At 41.5% G+C, this 16,957-nt stretch overlaps 1 protein-coding gene across 2 annotated transcripts in view; it reads right to left on the bottom strand.

Moving 5' to 3' along the window:
• Positions 1-16,957, bottom strand: part of CHST8 (carbohydrate sulfotransferase 8) — a 186,144-nt gene that overhangs the window by 158,055 nt on the left and 11,132 nt on the right. For both annotated transcript variants that reach the window (XM_087740357.1, XM_087740359.1), the window contains exon 2: positions 14,349-14,492. The gene's annotated coding sequence lies outside the window, so the exon portion shown is untranslated. The remainder of the gene's footprint in view (positions 1-14,348; positions 14,493-16,957) is intronic.

Raw genomic sequence — 16,957 nt, 5'->3', positions numbered from 1 at the left:
CTAACAAACTAGAGAAGCCATTAGAGGAACTCCTGTGGTTCCAGATAGCAATGTTTCAGCTCTGCAGCCCTCTTCAGGGCTAACAATGACTGGAGTTTATGTACATTCACCGTGGTGAAAATTACAGCTTTGCCCATATACTAACTTGGCGTGTGTGCCCAAGAGTGGCTGGACCACAGTGTTAGATCCCCAAAATAGCCATGTATAACAGAGGGGTTAAGTGCACCATTTGAGACTTCATTCTGGACTTTCCCAGCTTACAGCCAGCTCACTCCATTACTTTTTTAAAAAAACTGTTAATATTTTTAATTATTTGTTTTTATAGATGAATTTTGCATCCCTTTTCAGTAGCATCATGACTGTATTATTAAATGTTGCATTGCAACATAGGATCTGAGACCTCTTCAAACCATTAGCTCTGGTTTAAACACGCTTCCAGCACACACTACGTGAAGAAAGCACTAAAGAGCTTCTTTCCCACATACTGTAACTGCAATATCATAATTGTGTGCAAAATATTATTAGAGATCAGTAAAACAGAACAAATTGAGAGCATCAAGACTAACATAAGTAAACTGTGCATCTGATGGCTAATGGTTGTGATGTGTTTGTGTTTGAGAGACCTACTGAAACATTAAAAAAGCTATTTTGGCTGGAACCATTAGTGGTAGCTTCTTTGCCACCTCCGTTTATCTTTTTCTCCTTCTTGCCTCACCCTTTGTTTCCTATTCTGCCCGTGTATAATGAGCGACTTCCTGTTAAAGTGTTTTAATGTCAAAGACATTAAAGCGATAACCCAGGGGACGTGGGAGACAATGCAGACAAACAGTAACCGTAGGCAGAGAGCAGCGACTGCGTGGTGGAGGAATTTTCAAGCTGAGTGTACGGGGGCTATTTCTAAACTGTTCCGAAAAGTACCTAAGAAAAGCAGCCTTATTGTCATAGACTTGTTTATCTGCAGAGGGATTCAGGCACTCTTAAGAAAAAATCAGAAGCCTATCAATCAGGAAAATAAACAAACCCCCGAACTGAAGAGCTGTCTGAGGTGGTGAAATGGTTGAGCCATGTCAGCGGCATCACCTGATCCTCACTCCCGCAGCTCTTCCCAGTTCAGTGCCAGGAAAGGGTGAAGTTGGGCAAACGGATCCCTTACTGTTATATGGGGCTTGTATTATATACTTGACCGACTGCTTACCACTGACTAAGACAGTAAGTCCTAATGATCAACACCATCTCTTCCCTTCACACTGAAAACCACTATAAAACTCTGTCTTATCAGAGAAGAAATACACAAGATTGCAAATGAGATGCTCAAGCATACGGTAGCACAGAGTGTAAGAGAACGTGATCCTCTCTGAACTGGCTTCTTGTTGCTTGGTTGAGATGCTGAGAGTAACTGGAGACTGCATCTTGCAGAATGAGAGAGGAAAAGAATTAGCAACTGTTTTTCTCGTACCTTGTGCTCCTGACTGTGGGTTTGCTGCCCTTCAAAACGTTATGACTAATGCATAGAGCGGTGCTCCTCTTCAGACACTCAGCTTTTCACTAGCTTGAGACTTAAAAAAAAAAGCCATGAATCTGTCTTTGGCTGTAGGTCTCCAGGCATGTAACCTTTACCGTATATGCCATGCTGGCATTCGTTGTCTAGTCTGCGCTGTGTTTATCAGCCTCACTTACTTGCTGTGTGTATTGCAGTCTTTTAGATCCTTCTGTATTTACTCTTTGCCACCCTCCCCCATAACTACAAAACTAAATGGGAACAGGATCTCTTGGAGAAACAGCCCAGAAGGGCCTAAGCAGTGTTTTGTGCTGAATCTCTCTCCTTGGACCTTTATATATCATTGGTGTATCTTTCAAGGCATCTCTGGGGTTTTGAAACTAATTTTCTATCATCATTAGCAAGAAACTTATCCTCATGCTTCCTTTCATTAATGTCAAATACAGGAATGAGAAGAAATGCTGTATATGCACACTCTTTTTAACTTGATGATGCCATATGCAAATAATTAAACAAGGCACAGAAGCAATGGTTAAAAATTCTGCAAAACTTCCTCATTAAACTAAGCAATTATCTGCAAGAAGAGAGACATCTGAACCCTCTCCCTCTGCACCCAGGATAAAATCTCCACATCTTGCAGATATTTAATTTTTGCCCAGGAGGAGAAAACTCACATTTAATTACCATCAAGGGTGAGGACAACATGGTGGGTGCATAGATGGTGACATTCAGTTTGTATCTGTCAGTGAGGTGGCTGTGACTTTGCATGTGATCTGTTTGAATGTGGTATGCAAGGTCACAGCTCTATGCAAAATCAGTGGAAACATTAATTGAGTTCCAGCTATGTCATGTGCTACTGTGCAAAAAATGATTCATGAAACTCTAGGGCCATGATTTGCTGTTTGGTGGCAATACAACTCAAGCAGTTAATACTTTGAGCCGTCTTGTCCCGCCTGCCGCATTTCATTGGCCTATGTCTTTGAGCTGGGTAGTGAAGTGAACTGAGGAAACTGATTCAGCTGACAAACAGTCCATCAAAAAAGAGCAGCACCAGAAGAAAGTCATATGGGTGGAGATAAATATATTTTCAAAGCATTAAATTAGATTAAACTCCTCCATGTTATGTTCTTGCAGTAGTTTATCTATTCAGTCACCTGCACCGTCCCTGTCACTGTAATAGCTGAGAGTTTCACAATCTATAGTTGTGAAAAGAATGTTGTTGCTCCCATTTTACAAATGAGAAGCTGAGGCAAAGAAACCTGAAGACCTTGCCTAGAGAAGTGGGAAATCTGTGGACAAGAAGAGGCTAAGTGTGGACCTTCCACAGTTCAGGTTAATATTCCAGCTACTGAATCCTCCTCCTTTCTCCTTAGTTACTGGAGAATAATGTAAAAGGTAAAATGTTTATTTTTATATAAGAGGAAATTGAATATGCAAATCTGAAAACAGGAATAGATTTTTTTAAACTTACAACCAGAAGGTGTGTAAATCTGCCAAGAACTTCAGTTAAGCAACTGTTTTGCGCTAGCTAGGATGTAGGTTAGTGGTTTCAGCAAATACACAGATAATTAACTGAAACTCCTTTTGTTCTAGCTGACAACACAAAAGCAGTGAGAGAAAGGAAGAAAAATCACTGGGGAGTAGTGTGGCATCTTGCAAGGTTTCCAGTGCAATATACACAGGATTACATTGATGAGCTTTTCGAGTGCTAATGAAGGGGTGTCAGACTGGCAGCACCAAAACCTGATGTATTTGCTGAAAAGGAACAATATGAGAGGGAGTAGCTCAAATTTCCTTTTCCAGACACCAGTGACCAGTTGTGAAGGGAAAGCCACGTACATTTAGTCTGTCTTTCTCTTTCAGCGGTGGTCCAGCCTGCTGCATGGGCAGCTGGTGACCGAGAGGTGGGCCAGTGAGCAGGTTCTTAGGTGTTGCCAAGGCTGCGGCACAGAAAAGCAGTTTGCCTGTAGGGAAGGGAATCTAAGCTGGATAAGTGCAATATATAGCGCTATATTATTATAACATATGTGCAATATATAGCACATGATAATTATATATTATGTGCAATAAGTAGCAAGGATATCACTGCTGTCCCTCTGGCGTGTCCCTGCAGGTCTAAATGCGCACAGAGAGGGTCTCAGTTCAGTGAGGACTGTAAGATGAAGGGAGTTACCGGCTTGCAAGCTCCTCTTTTCCTCACTCCTTCCAACAGCTGGTAACAGATTACTAAAGCACCATATTAATTTATTGCAATAGTGAACCCTGTGCTTAGCGAGATGTGAATTAATGAGGCATCTCCCAGAAAGCAGGAGGTACCTTAACCCAGCTTCTCCCATGGTCACTTTGCATCGTATTACATTATCCGTAAAGTTATTATTAATTTTCCTTATTGTAATGGGAAAGCCAAAACTTTTATTTACATAACGGGAAGTTTTATAACAGAACAAGCGGTGACCAAGTACCCCAGTCAAGTCTGTGAGGTGCTCAGCAACTTTTTTAGATGAGTTCCTGATAGGTTTTATGAGGAGCAAGGTTAGCATGGCAGGATAAACACAGCTCTGAAGTTTCTGGAGCAGGCTGGGAGGTAGATGTAAAGTGTGTTTAACAGGCAGTGGCAACAATCAAAACCACCACTGGCAAAAGAACTCGCTGAGGTGTCTGTTGCTGCAGCCTTGTTTGCCAAATAAGTTGTCTGTAAACTCTGCCATCATTAAAATTCTCCACGGTTGGTAACAGCACTTTCCCTAGAACATTTTGTTGAAGCTTGCAAATGGAATTATCTGCTATGACTGCTCTTTTAAGCAGTGTAAATCTTCAACAACAGTCCTAAATAAACCTGTGATATACAGTGCATGGAACACCTATTTTTATAAATATCTCTGCAGAGGAATGCTAGAGGTAGGAAGAATAAATTACAAGCAAGAAAATGGCATTTTAAAATGTGCTCTAACCCTGTTTGCTCTTACTCTCTCTTGGCACTGTTCTACATTAACTTAGCTCCAGCTCCTGGAAAGGCAAAGGTCACCGCTTTTATTTACATAACACAAAGTTTCTAAATAACAAGCATTAAAGAAGTGAAGCTTTGCAGGAAAGAAAAAAGAAGTATGAATAAGAAATAATAGTTTAGCCTCTGTGGCCAGAAAGATATCAGCATTGGGAATAATATGCCATTTTAACAGAGATACATAAACACTATCACCTGAAAATAATACAAATTCCAGACTCCCTTCTGGGGAAATCATATCTCATTTCAGGTGAGGGACACCAAATTACTCTCTGTCGCCTTGTAAGTGCTCAGTACCTCACCATGCACAGGACAACTGCGTTTCTGCTTTAGGCTACAACTGCCCCTCAGAGATCTGAAACACCTTCCCCAAATTTGGGTGTAATCCCAGGCATGAAGTACTTCTTAATCTAATCCTAAACTACTATTGCATGTAAACGTCCAAAGCTGAAATTAGTGCCTGGAAAGCGAAGGAAATGTTTAGCAATGGCCCTTTGAGCACCCTCTATCTTCTTACACTTTACAGCCCTGCCTCACATCAGTGAAGTCTGGGCTGTTTAGAAAGGACCAGAAAGCTTTGCCAGATCCCACGGCTATAACTCAGAAGAGTCCGCTTCATCTTGCAGCAGGTACAGGAACAGGGAACTAGTGTTTTCACTCCTGTTTCACCCCAGCCCAGCCCTTCTGATTCGAATGCTGCTCATTTTGGTGAATGTTAGGATGAAAGAATCTGGTCAGGCAAAAGAACCTATAAAGTTGGTGTGGCATAATGATGGTCCAGGCGTCTTATTATAGAGCAGGTAACAAATATAATAGGTCTTATCCAGAAGAAACGGTTGCATTGTACTGTCCAAAGGAGATTCATAACTATAACCCGGCATAGAGGTTATGACGCTGCTATACTGAGTTAGCCAATGTAACTTGTTATGCTATGCTATTGTACCTTTAAATAATGCAGAGCAGGTATGATAGATCCAGTCATGTGCCATGGAGCTTGTATCATTTTCTACCTGTCTGGAAGATGACTTTTGTCACCCTTGCAATATAACATAGCAGCTGCTATGACTGCTGGATGTGCTGCTGCCAGGGGAGAAAACACAGCTTTTTAGGCATTGGCCATGGTGAAGGATGAGTGGGAAGAAATATAGAATTCATTTTCAGGATCACCTTCTACTCACAGCAAATGAGAAGTACATATGGATGTTTTCATTTTTCAGACTATACTGCTGTCCCGTGTGGCCCAGGCTTTGTAACTACTGTCAACTCAACAGTCAGTTGGTATTCATTACACCAGAACTAGAGCAAGGAATTTCTAAAGACCTTGAGGAAAGCATATTTGGTTTCTCATGCTCGAGAAAAACTTTGGGAAAATCCCAAGCATGGAAGGAAAATGGGATAAGAATTTTTGACTTTCAGTGAGCCATATCTGCACATACACATTTCCTGTGTTACTGTATTTTAGAAGGACCTTTGAAACTGATGAGACGTGACCAACCCCCACCCTTTCCCAGAGATGTAGTGGAGCTCTGCTTCTCTTCTGTAATTCAGGGCTATGGTAATACTACTTGCATTATACGCTCAGTTAAATTACCCTTCCCAGAGGCACTGCCCCAGCCTGCTCTTGTGGGTACCAGGAAAAATGCTGCCTGTGAGAGAACAGGTGAAACAGATTCTGGTCCACTCCGTCCTTACAAGCCCCAGCTGGTAGGTACCGCTCTTATCAAGAGCATTCAAAGTCCTTGCAAGGAGCAGGGTGAAGCTGCTTCCTTGCCTTTGCTGCAGCCCCTCTGTGGCTAGTCCCTCTTATTTAGTTGCTGAGGCCGTAAGGCAGAGACAGCAGCATGGAGAGGAGGAAGGGGGCATGCCTGGCGCTGGTGGGTGGCACTGCAAAAGGGCCAGCTCATCCCAGAGGGGACGGGAAGGGCAGGTGGGGGCTGCTGGCTGGAGGAGGTGCGATGCAGGAGTGTTACAGAGAAGAGGCAGCTGGAGGCCACGTTAACAGCAAAAGTGTGGAAGCAGAAGGCTGAGATTGCAATAGGAAAACTGAGCTCCAGGTGGGGGAATAGTGCCTGGATAGTAAAGCTCGTGAGGGAAGAAACAAAGAGACAAGTGGGGCTCTCAATATAGACGAGAGTCCAAGGGTATGAAGACAAAGGGAGAGAAAGCTGTGGATTTTGTATCCTGACTGTGTCCCACTCAAGTAAATCACATTCTACCTCTTTTTTTTCTCTCCATCATGTGTATGGCAGTCTCTCCTCCCTGCCTGCACAGCTCCTGAGGGCTCTGCATTGCCAGGCTATTGCCATACAGTGCCTCAAAGGTGGGGCCTTCCTGGGATAGATGATGTGATCTCTGCTAGCAGGCAGACTGCCCTCTTCGGTTCAGAAAACATTTTGGAATCTTTTGGGTTGAAAGGTGCAATGCTGATGTATTATTCTCTGCTAAAAGGATATACCTGAGAAAGAATCAATAGCACAGCCCCAACACATCACTCCTCACACGGGAGGCTCTTGGATCCTGCCCAGTGTTTGTAAAGCATGTGTAAATTAATGAACATATTCATTATTAATAATGACACAAACATATGGAAAACCTTTTAAATAAACACTTGAAAGAGTACTATGCCTACTACCAGAATGAAATCTAAGGGTTCTCAGTAGCAAAATGCAGTAGAGAATTGTGACTGAAAGGAACAGATGTTTAAAATGAATGCTTTCAGTGCACTGAACTAAAATATAATTCAAACACATACAGAAGACATATAGACTGGCTTTCACTAGCATAACCCCCTGAAATACCTATACAAGTAACCTTGTTTTGGATCAGCAAGGCTTATTCTATTTATTAAATCAATAAGTGTAAAGCCCGTAGACCATTTTAGTTATCAACCTTTTCCAAATGAATATCCCAAGCATTTCTAATCACAACCATCTGATTTCCATTATTTTGACCTCCTTCTTCTTTGGCTGGATCAATAATGTCTGATGTAATAATTTATCAACATATACTGGGAAAAGTATTGATTCTACTTGTACGCATTAGCTGGGAGAAAAATATGTCAGGCTCTCCCTTTAGTTTAAATGCCTTTCTAGATTTAAACTAAGCTGCATTCGGTATTTGTATGAAGGATATTAGCACTGTATGTAAAACAAATCACTGTAGCTGAAATGGATGTTTTACTTGCCCCAGTTCCCCTGATACTTTTATGGCACCCATCACTGCAATATCTGTTTTTCATATTCTAATTGCTTTGTGAAATCTCTCATTCCTCTGCCTCCCACCCCTGTGCATTCGCACAGTGTACTGCAACGCAGTCTGACACTTTTCATCCTGCCTCTTGGGGAGGCTGAATTTAAGGCCAACTGGAGATTTTATTTAGTTGAGAAATGTACGATATAGGTAGAAAGCTTTCACATAAATCCTGGATGTTCATAGAAGGATCAAAACCTTATGTATCTAATATGGTATGGGGTAAGATTAATATTTGGCCATGATACATTTTCAGGTGTGGAGTTTATTGGTGAAAGTAGTATCTGAAAGAAGACAATGAAGAAAAGCTATATGTTATGTATGTTACAATATGCTATATTTTCTAACAGTACTGTGCCTGAGACCTATCAATTACAATTCATCTGCAAAAATCAAATACATGGAAATCTGACTAATTTTATTTAACAGCTCTGTACTAATATACCTTGAGGAGAGGAAGATCAAAATACTGAAACGATGTGCTGAGTCATTAAGTAGAATGAACCCCTAGAACCATCCTTTCCTCCAGCAGCTATAATCTGTCATCAAATTACTTACCTAACGCATATGTTGTAATAGCCAAATGTAGTTTCTTTTTCATATCCTTTTGTTTCAGATGAAGCGACTTAAAAATTGCAATTGTTTCTCCCCTTAGATGCAAGAGCATAAATCACGAGTAATACTGAGCGCTCTGCCTCATATTGATTCTTTCATGAACTAAGCCAGATGGGTTCAGATATGAGCATGATCTAATATTCCCCTTAGCTTGATTTATAGATTTCTTTGTGCATTACCTGACCATAAATGAGTCTTGCATTATTTCTTGTGTGCCTGTCAAATTAAAGAAAAATATTCTCGTTGACCTTTAAACTTGGGAGAAAAAAATGAGTCAGAGACATTTTACTGCATGTATTACAGTGATCTTAGTGCTTACATGCCAATTAAGAGTGTGTGATTATAAAAGAGGTCTAGTAATTTGTGTTGTGTGTAATGATTTCATTTTCCTGTAAAGCACGCAGTAGATATACAGACAGTAGCATAAGCTACATCGCAAATAACCCTGGAAGAGAGAAAAATAGGAGAACAAATTGGCACAATTCATTCCTTAATTTACAAAAACGAGCACTGATTGCAAGAACTGAAATGTTTTTCTGGAAGAAAATAATGTTCTTTAAAATATAGGCACAGCAAGGAAAAATGCAGAAATGACTGCCACATAAGGTGTTAATGCCATTCAAGGGAATGAGCATCATGAGGCATTTGCTGACCCCAGAGACCTCTTCTGTGAACAAAATGAGTTTAATATGTATGAAAAATAACGAGCAATGTATCATGAACCTATCATTAGGGCACAACCCTGGGCTCAGGACGTGCAACCAAACTCCAGCGAGAGACACTAAGTTTTGTCTGAGGAAAAAGCTCACGCTTAAACTGAAGGGACTGACCTCGCAATCCAGCACCTTCTCCCCCAGTTTGTGAGAATGATTCTAATGAGCCTTTCATCTCCTCTGTATTTATTTGTAAGTAACGCTCAGAGCTATCAAATCTAGATATTAAAAAAGAAAATATTTCCATCTTTGCCATTCTTCATTTTTTTGACCAGGTGAAGTATGGTAAACATGCTCTGAAACTCCTCAGCAGACAAATGCCTGTAATATTTCTATTCAAGTTGTATCTGTATTCTGTGTCTGTATCAGGAGATGACTTTTTCAGTAAGAACAAGATTTTAGATTCTGTCCTCTAAGAAAACACTCTTTTAACGAGTCTTTCCATGCTATGTGGGCATGCCACAAAACCTGGGCTGGTATCCCTGGCCTGGGCTCTTCTAGGAACAGGCGGACCTGTTTGTCTTCTCGGTGCTCTTTTCCAGATAACCCACCATGTGTCTGTATCACCAGAAAAATCCCTTTTTAGATTTTTCTCCAGCTTGAGTATGTTTAGACTAGCCAACCTGTTCGTACAATTGAAAACAGGGGGGTTGGGAGTATTAATATTCCTTTCCAGTTGCTTGTTAAGGTCACTGAACTATTGAGTACCCCGTTTCCCAGCCCGCGGTCTTTGTTGTTTTTTTCCTAAATGGCTCTGGCTGTGGCAAGAAAGCTTTTCTTAACACTTCCACTTGGCCAAAGGCTGAAGTGTAGCCAGTGCTTTACATCTGTCCAGGGATGCACCTAAACAGTATAGCTGTTTTGGAGGCCAGTATGTTCATGAGAGAGGGTCATAAGTATAGATTTTCGTTGGGTTAGATGCTTTATTTTAATTCCAGTGGCTGATCACATTTGTTTATTTTTATTATAGTAAGCTTCCAGTCCCTGAGAATGGGATCTGCAGTGCTAAAGACACTTTTATTATATATGAGACTTCAAGTGATAGTCTTTGCCCTGAGGAGCTCACAATAAAAATAAGCAGACAGATAGAGAGATAAAATACATGATTCAGCATCAGATGTAATTTGCTGTATGAAGCTGATTCAATTGTATTTGAAGGATTTATTTTATAGATGAAGAAACTTAGGTGCAGTGAAATGAAATGACTTGCAGAAAATACCACAGAGGTCTATGGGAAAGTAGGAACTAAAACTCCGAGTGCCCTGTAGCCCCCAGGACAGCCCTTCTCTTTGAAGCAGGGGGAACTATTTATGCATTACGTGAACACAACTACATCCCAATCTGTAGAAATTATACAGCCCTACACAGTTATGCCACACAGCAGATTTTTTTTTTATTCCTCTACTGTGCATAAGCCTGGCACTTTGAATTCCAGCACAAATGGTGCTTTGAAGAGATATGTTTACTGCATCAAGACATAGAAAATATACCTAAATTCCCTATTCTGGTCTGTATATTTATATGAAAAGTATTGTGGCAATAAATCAAAATGCAGTGATTGCCATTCCCCTTCCTATAGTGATTTATAATTGTGGATTTACATCTGGCTGAAAGACACTGTTCAGACTGTCTAGCTTACATGGTAATAACAGCAAGCTCTCCTCTATTTCCTTTTAGTATGGCAATGGAGACTGAGAGCCCCTTCACTTTAAACAATTCGATGAACACATAAAACGAGAGTTAAAATCTGCTGGAAAATACAAAAATAATAAAGCACAATCAGTAAAACTCTAAATCATAATGACAGTGTGATCCAGTGTCAGCTAGAGATACTTGCTGACTACAATGGAGTTTAAGCGAAACATTGCTCTATCTGGTAAACAAACAAAAAACAAAAAGAAAGAAAAAGAGGAAAGAGGCAGGGAAAAAATACTCAAGAATTTCTTAATAGAATGAGAGGCTAACAGCAGAAGAAAACTATTCACTCTGCGGTACTATGGAGTTTTACTTCACATAAAAATAGGGTGCTGTAGGATTGAGATGTCTTGTTCCCTTCAACAGCATTTCTCAGTCTAAACAGTATAAACATCCAGGAGTCACCTTCACATTCATAAACTATAAACATATTTATCTTCAGCTCCCTTTGTTAACCCCACTCATAAATGTTTTTTCTTCAGTTGCCTAGAAAAGCAAATATCTGAGGATGAGGGCTGGTAGCCTGCTGTTGGTAAGAGCGGGACAATGGTATGCTTGTTTGAAAAGTAAAACAACAAACTGACCTGTAAGACCTTTACCATATAATGAATGGGATCTTAACAACTGGCTTCCAGTTTTCTGCTGGCATCAGGAGTTCAACTTTCTTCCTGTCCTGAGATGGGTAATGCACAGCCTGCGAACGTGCTTCAGGCTCGAGGTGGTCCTCAGCCTTTCAGGGAAGGGAAATGCTGTAACCCATGCAGTTCCCCTGAAATCTTCTCTCCTTACTTTAGCGTTTCCAGAGCTGTATGGACAGTACACAGGTGCTAAAAATTCATTCCAGACTGAAATATGTCTCACAAGGACTGAAGATATGGAAAGAAAGCCAAAATTTGCCTCTTAAGTTCATACAGATATTCAATACCTGAGCCATCCAAGCCAAGCATCTTTGCAATCCATGATATCCTTCAAGGGGATCTGCTTTGCAGATCATCTCTGCACAGAAGAGGAATACCGCTGTTTTGCTGGACACATACTGCCCCTTACAAGGCAGTGAGGAGATGAACTAAGTTCAGCTTTTTGGTAGTATCCATCACTACAGTCAAAGCGTTAAATCCTTCTCCTTGTCCTGCGGTTTATTCCGTAATAGAAACATAGATAGTAGTGACAGAGAAAATCACTTAGGTCATCTAGTTTATCCTTTGCTGGGAGAAAGATTGTTTCTTGCATTTGTTGTCTTTGCAGATGATACCTCACCCAAAATTACCACCTGACAGAGAAATGGAATATTACCAAGATAAACCATGCTTGGGGGCCTGGTTTATTGTTTGCGTAGCAGCGCAGAATGAGATCAGGGTACAGCTTACAAGATGAAAAGGGAGGGAAGAACTGTAAACCTTCCTCCTGCCCAGGGATACCAGCTCAGGGGAGGTGCTGAGGGAAGGAACAGGAGAAAACAGAGCATAACGTGTCTGCGAACAGTACTGTCCTAAGGGAGTGGTAATCTGTGAAGATTGTTGGGAATCACTGGAAAAGGAATAAATACAGTAGTGGTCTCTAGGGTATCCTAAAGAAAGCTTCTCCCCTAATAACGAGGATTCTCTGAGAAAGGACTGGGAGTCTTTTTCTTCCCCATCTCTTTTCCCTGTAGGACTCAGGAAAGAAGTCACATTACAGTGCTGATCCGTTTTCTTCCCATAGTTGTAAAGGCCAGAGAGGAAGAGAAAAAAAGGAGGAAGATTATGCCCCACAAGGCTCTGCACAGCAGCTGGAAGGTACAGTTGCTCCTTAGCACCAGACCCTCTTAAGACATGATTGTGTAATGTCAGCAATGGTTTTTCAGGGCTTCATGTGTGCTCTTATACAACAGGTTATGATTTAATTTCCAGCAGGTGTTTGCTTTCATAACTTTCAAGGTGACTCTAGGACAAGACCTAGGGTAGTGAGAGGGAAAAGCAAGGCTTTGCCATGCTTTGACTGATCCAAGGCCTAGGCTGTGGGAGACTCATCAAACACCCTGTCCCTGCCACCGGGAATTGCTGCAAACTGTTCCCCTGTCCTCCTTGAAAGGAGACTTTCATGGCCAGGCAGCCTCCTGTTCTCCACTTCATGAATCCCTTGGGGCATGGATGGCAGGTCTCTTTTCAGCTCATCTGGCTCCTTCTCACTCCTGCGTTCAAGTCTCAGCTTTTGCTCTCAAATTTACACCTTCCCCTTGCATGCTTTCCCCACTTTGCCTCACATTGGTTGCTTCACCAGAGCCTCTGGACAGCCCAGATCCCTCTTTTCTTGCCTTTAATGGTTGCACGTTGTGGTGTCTTTGTCTGATTTTCTTTCCTATAGTTTTGCAGTCAGTGTAGTGTCTGGGTGGGGATACAGGACTGACAAAGCTGAGAGCAATGTCCAGTGACAGGAGGTCAGGAAAAGCAAAACCAATTAATGGATCGGTGTCTTACCATGGACTGCGCACTCCTCGGGCTCTCCCTGCCCTCTTTCACCCCCTGCCTTGCACGAGGCGGCCCCTTCTGCTCAGTAAGCAAAGAGCACAGCCTGCTCCCCGGCTTTCAGACCAGGGCTCGCACTGGGGCCCCAGTCTGTGCTTCTGCTCCAGCTCGCCCAGGATAAGCCATCCCTGTCATCCTCTGAAGGATGACAAAGACCTCTGCATTCCTATTGCATGAAGAACTGGGCTGGGCTGGGCAATCATTTAAACAATAAATGGAGAAAATGGTGATATTTTGGCCCAAACAGGGTGGAGATAGAGGTAAGAGATTCTTGTTCTTGGGGACAGATAGGAACTACTGTTTTCCAAATTAGTTTATTTTGTTTATGTTTCATCACAGGATTTTACCTTTCCTTTCTGAATGCTCAGGGACAAAAGACGTGGTATTTTGGTACACTGTTGTATTTAGAACAGCCACAAAAAATTAGGATCCAAATCATATCTAACCTATCATGTGACTACGTGGCAAACTTGCATAGCCGAGATCCTCTGTGCCACGCTCAGCCCTTGACAGAGCTCTCACAAGCAATGTGAGCGATGAGCTCCTATTTAGGAACTGACAAATTTGCGTGGATCAATGATTATTAAAAAGAAAATGTCATTAAAGAGGACAGTTCGGTGCAGTGTCATCCAGGAGCTGTCAATGTCTCTGCTGGGAAAATTAAAATAAAGTCATCTTACAATGCATATTTCAAACATTTTGAATTTAATAATTAACTAAAAGACAGAAGCAGCAGCCTATTTCCAGAGTGCAGTTTGGTGTCCATTGAAAACATGGATTCTCTGAAAGGCAGGAGATTATAACTTCTTGTAATTCTTGCTAAAGCTTGCTGGGACCTTTCATTTACAAAATGTTTGTAAATTGAACTGTATGGGGTTTTTTTAAAACGAGGGTAGCAACTGACTGAACATCTTACAAATTACTCTAAACTTAAAAAAACCCAACCACCTAAATGTTTTATTTTGATACTTGTAAGCAAAAAAAGATCTTTGGATTGGAAATTGTTTTTAATTTTGAAGAGTTCTCTTTCAGTGATAAAAACGAAACACTCACTCGTCTTTTGGACATACCTGAAGCAATTCTCCCCTAATTTTGGTTCAACCACTGAACAGAAAAATTAATTATTCAGAGAGTTCAATTCTTCTCCCGGGAACGAGCCCTGCAGATGTTAGTAGTCCACTTCGTATTGTCGTATGAAGCCTGTCATGGCTCTGCTGAAAGAGAGTGAGGTGAAGCGCTGGTAAAATCAGCAGTATTGCTAAGAATAAATATTTGTACAGTATGAAGATAGGAGATCTTTTAGAAAGTTTGTCATGTCCTGTATGACAGCAGTCCTCATACACATTGCTATTATTACTTATTGGAGGAGCTTTTTCAGTAAACCAATGTAGAACTAAGAAATAGTTATTTTAAACACAGTATTATTATTACGGGTATTTTTTTTTCTCATGATCCTTCAGAACTGAGACCCTAATTGTAAATCCAGTACAAGCCCAGAACCAAAAGAGACAGTTGTTTCAAACAATAAAGAACTAAGTAAAACCAAAGGACTGGTTTTACTGGTGCAGAGTGATGAGGAAGTCCAAGGAAGAAGCTGGAGAAGTACTGGTTAGTTTGACAGATTATTCTGTCTTACAAGGGACATGATTAGTGTCAGGTTCTACACAGGCATCAGAGTGAATGGGAGATGTGCAGAAATCTAATCCTGGGCACATCCACAGAGCCACACATGCTACAGTGTAGGAAGCTTTTTCCATCTTCCAGTAGTTTTGACTTTGTTAGATATCTTAACATGGCCTAATTTTACAAATTTAGGTTCAAACTTCTCCCTTCATCTCAACCTTCCTGTTGCTCTGGGGGAGCTGTAATTCTTTCCCCATACAAAGGTCTCACTCCCAGGCACGGTCTCCTGTTCTATGATATGATACAACCTTTTCCTGAGGCTTTTTGCTTTTTACATTTGTCATTTGTAGATTTGTTATAAACTTTAGAAAAAGCAGCAAGCTGAAAAGAGGCAGTGCTGCATGGTGGAGCCCAGCACCCGGCTGAGCCACAGGGTTTGCTGGGGACAGCCTGGGGCAGGGTGGACTGGGACCTGCAGCTCCTGTGGGGCACTGAGCTGATGAGCTGAGCTGAGAGGTTACAAGGGGAGATATGTCAGTACAGCCGAATCGTAGTACCTCGGTTAGGTAAAAACCATCCAGATGGAGCATTTCTACTTCCCCAAAACTGAATTTCCTTCCCAAGAATTTTGTATTTCATGACAAGTTTTAAAACTGAGATTTTTAATCTTCAAAGAAACCAAAATTAGAATTTTCCATAGGACAGAAATTCATATTTCAGTGATAAAGCGGAGGAAACCATGCTAAATGGAGAAACTGAATGGCTGGGGGCGGGTAGCTGATTTTACTTTGCAAAATGGCAGACAAAGAGGTCCTTACATGGGGCACAGGCATAATCCTGAGGACAGGCCTTCCTCCCATGCGAGCAGCTGCCCTGTGCAGAAGGCTGCACCTAACTCAGGCAAGGTTTTTGCAGCAAACAAAAATTGACCTTAGCCATCTTTACAGCCTTCTTTAGCCTTACTGCCTTCTCTTGATACCTTGGCAGCAAAATGGAGAGTTATTTGGTCTATTATCGTTTGCAAAATTAAATTGGGAGAGGAGAGAGATATTTCATAAAGTAAGCCAATATAAACAAAAATAGCCCCACTGGGTAAGAAAATAGAGCTAACTGGGGGAAGTGCATGCAAATCCATATAAATAATGGCTATGTAAAACCATGATGCTGTGTATTTCTAGTAACCAACCTTCAAAAGAAGAAGATGAAAACAAAAGAGGGCAATGATACGTGGATTAGAGAACATAACATGTGAAGAGGCTGAGAAAGCTAAATTCATAGAGTCCAGTGAAAGAGACGGCTCAGGGGGAACATGATCATAGTCTATAAATACCTTCAAGGTAACAATAGAAATGAAGGGAGGGAATTATTCACAGTCTCAGAAAATTGTAGGCCAGGGAGCAATGGCCTGAAGCTAAGAAAGAAAAAGTTTAGGTGAGATATTAGAGGGGAAAAAGAAGCCCTGACAAAAGAAAGCGTCAGGGCAGTTTAATAGCTGAACAGGGAAAGTGCCCAGTGTAGCATAACTGCCAGGTTTATGCAACCAGTGAGATGGCATATCGCTGGAAAAAAGAGAGAGAGAGGGGCTTTAATCAGACACACAAGAGCCAGATCAGATTGAAAGAGTACTTCTTGGTCTCACAGGCTGTGCTCCGGGTAATGTCATATAGCGCTACGTGGAACTACAAGGCAGAGCTGTTCCTTTGAACTAGCCCAGCTGCTTCCTCTGTTGCTCTCTCTTACATATTTCCTTTATCCATCATTCATCCCCCTCTTCCCATCCAAACGTGGATGAATTCTATGTCATCCCCTCTTACCAAGTTTGGCTTTCTGTCCCACTGACAGAGGTGTCAGGAGAACTGCAGGAAGAAGGAGCAGTTGCTACTAAGGCAAGTCCAGCCAAGAGGGCTGCTGATATGACGGATTATAGAAGAAAATCTCAAAGTCACTTAAGGATGAGGAGCTGGAGGTTTGCATGAATACCACCAATAATAGTATAGAAAACTCTCTGTGACACTGAAAAGCTGGAAGAAACTGCTGCCTCTGCTCAGAGCACCTC

The sequence above is a fragment of the Nipponia nippon genome, unplaced genomic scaffold, assembly GCF_047370975.1.
Source record: "Nipponia nippon isolate SJK-2023a ecotype South Korea unplaced genomic scaffold, ASM4737097v1 scaffold_7, whole genome shotgun sequence".
In the NCBI taxonomy this organism is placed as follows: Eukaryota; Metazoa; Chordata; class Aves; order Pelecaniformes; family Threskiornithidae; genus Nipponia; species Nipponia nippon.
This window is presented reverse-complemented; position numbering and strand designations above follow the sequence as displayed.